The following is a 3161-nucleotide window of genomic DNA, read 5'->3' on the forward strand; positions in this document are numbered from 1 at the left end:
GGGTCCAGCCGCTGCTGGGGACGCGCCGCCCGCTCTGCTGCGGCGCCAGGCGGAGCTTTGTCCCTGAGCGAGGTGGGGCGTGCGATCCGGGTCCGCGTCCTGCCCTCTCCCGACCTGGGTCCTCGATAATAATAAGATCGCTGTTATTAATGGCTTTCCAACTTCCTGCCTCGGTCCCAGGGAAGGAATGCAAGAAAAAGCCGTGCCTTCCCGTGAGCGAGGGCCTTGACCCGAGGGAGAAGACCACGGTCGCCTGCTGGGGCTTGGCGCTCACGGAACGAGGCTTTGGCAGTCCACACGCGGGGCGCCCTATGACTCCCTTCGAAGCCAGCTCAGCTCTAGGAGAGCTTGGATCCTTGAGGAAGCCCTGGGGCGCAGAGACCTTCCACCTAGCGCCAAGTCTTGGTTCTTTAATCAATAGGCTCCGGAGGGTCAGGACTGCACTGGACTGGAGAAGAGGGTGAACACTGACAAATCCACTCTTCTACATAGCAGGGTACAAATGAGAAAATACAAGAAAAACTCCTACCCCTGCAAGTTTATCCACTAGAGCTTGATACTAGTAGGCAACGTAAGAAAAACCACCTAACCCAGAGTTCTAAACTAAAAAGGTGGCCTCTCACAACTCACTTTCCTGTCCTTTAACTGTTCCCTGTAACTCACAGCAGGTGGTCTTGTTGGTTGCAATGTAGGCACCTCCCAAAGCTTTCCTGATAAGTGTAATAGATCTGGGAATTCAGAAAATATCCAAAGAACAGATCAACATGATTCACATAATCCTCCTAGGAAAAATAATTGGTGGATAATTAAGCACCGCTGAAGAAAGTCCCACCAAATGATGATGTGTGGAAGGAAATGCTGGGAAGAAAAACACCAGGTAAGTAATGAGAAAAGCAGTTTTCAAATTCAAATGCCAGCTACTAAAATCAGCTCTTGTCATTTATCCATTTTGACATCCCTTTCCTTATTTTAGACAGGAAATTCACCAATAAATCATAACTCAGATGATACAATTTCAAACAACTTCTCTTGGCCACTACCCTGTTCACTATGAATTCTCCCTCAAAGGATGATTACAGGGATAGATTAGGTGGTCTACCAGCATGGATCCTTTACCCCTTTCTGCCTCTTTCTGCTTATTGCCTGGAGAAGACTTTTCCTATTTATAACAGGACATGTTCCTGCTCCAGAACCTCCAGTGGGTCCCTACAGATCTCCAAAAAAAAAAAAGCCTCAATGTTTCAAATTGTCTTCATCCAGGCAATTAATTAATCCAACAACATTTTACTGAATATATGCTATATACCAGTCTCTATGGAAGGTATCAGTGTTACAATAGTGAACAAGACCGATGTGACCCGTGCCCATGTACTGAAATGTTAAGGTTCTCTACAATCTGTGCACTCCTGCCTTCTCAGTGTCATCTCTAACTGCTCCCCTAAGCAAACATGAATTTACATGGACTATTTTCTGTTTCTCAATAATGTCACGTGCTTTTTGCCTCCTGTCCTTGTTCATTCTCATTATTCTTTGCAAATGCCTCCTCCCCACCCAAATTAACTCATGTACCATATCTTTATGAAATATTCTCTGGCTACTTGAATTCATACTGATCTTGTTTTTCTCAATACCTTCTGTAGCAAGTATTTTCAGAACCACCTATTTTTACATAATACATTGCAGAGCATATATTATACTAGGCAACATACTGGAACAGAGAGAGGTTCTAGAGTTGTGTGTCTTTCTACCTTTATCCTTGTAATTAGTATCCATTCATTTTCTCTGACACAATAGTTCTGTCCTTAAAATCTCATACTAGAAGTACAGATACAGTACAAATAGCTCTGATTCTTGTCCTTAAAATGCCTAAAATAGATTGCATAGATGATTATAAAATATATTCCTACATATTAGTCTGAAATAAGGCAACTTATACAATATTTTTTAGGCACAGAGCAATTGTAGCCAGCCTTCCCTATATCTTTAGGTTCCAATCTGTGCATTCAACCAACTTTGGGTTGAAAATATTCAAATAAAATAATTGTGTCAAATAAAAAACATGTAGTAAACATGTACAACCTTTTTCTTGTCATCATCCCCTACATAATCTAGTATAACAACTATTTCTATTGAATTAGGTATTATAAATAATCTAGAGATAATTTAAAGTACACAGAGGCAATGTGTAGGTTATATGCAAATACTACATCTGTTTATTGATTGATTGATTGATTGAGGTACTGAGGATTGAACCTAGGACCTTACACCTGCTAGGCAAGCGCTCTACCACTGAGCTTCATTCCCAGACCTCCTTTGTTTTACTTTGAGACAGTTTCACTAAGTTGCCCCAATAAGCCTTGAACTTGCCTCTGCCTTAGCCTGACAATAATTGGGTTTACAGGCTTGGGTCACCATACCCAGTCACTGTGCCGTTTTATATAAGTAACTTAAGCATCCACCTTCAAGGGTCCTGGAAACAATCCCCCATGGATACTGACGGACAACTGTTCTCAGTACCTGTTTGACTAGTAGGTTGGAAAATGATAGATTTATTATCAAAGATCGTCTTTGGCTATAAAAGGATTTTCTTAAGAATTTAGATTCAGTCTTCCTCAGATTAAGTAGCAATTTAGATTTTAAAGTGTATATGAATGACTTATATTTTGAAGATGATACATTGAGATGCCTTTTTAGGGTCAATTGTATAAATTCAGAATATCTTTCTATAATTTTAGAAGTCTGAAACTAATTCTTCCAACCATATAGCAACCAAGTTCCGGATAGTATCTTGAAGCTCCTAACAATTATCTCGTCTGAAATAACAGAATTCTTTAGAAATCATTGTAAAAAATCTGCAAAGTGCAAGATATTTTTTAAGAAATATCAAGTGCCACTTTTATTTTTTTTATTTTTGGTACCAGGGATTGAACCCAGGGGCGCTTAACCCCTGAGCCACATCCTCAGACATCGTTATATTATATTTAGAGACAAGGTCTCACTAAGTTGCTCAGTTGCTAAGGCTGGCTTTGAACTTGCAATCTTCCTGCCACAGCTTCCCAAGCCGCTGAGATTTCAGGAATGTTCCCTGCAATAGGCTTAAGTGCCACTTTTAAAAAAAAATTTTATTAGTTATTGATGGATATTTATTTATTTATTTATTT

The sequence above is a fragment of the Marmota marmota genome, unplaced genomic scaffold (assembly GCF_001458135.2).
Source record: "Marmota marmota marmota unplaced genomic scaffold, marMar, whole genome shotgun sequence".
Lineage (NCBI taxonomy): Eukaryota > Metazoa > Chordata > Mammalia > Rodentia > Sciuridae > Marmota > Marmota marmota.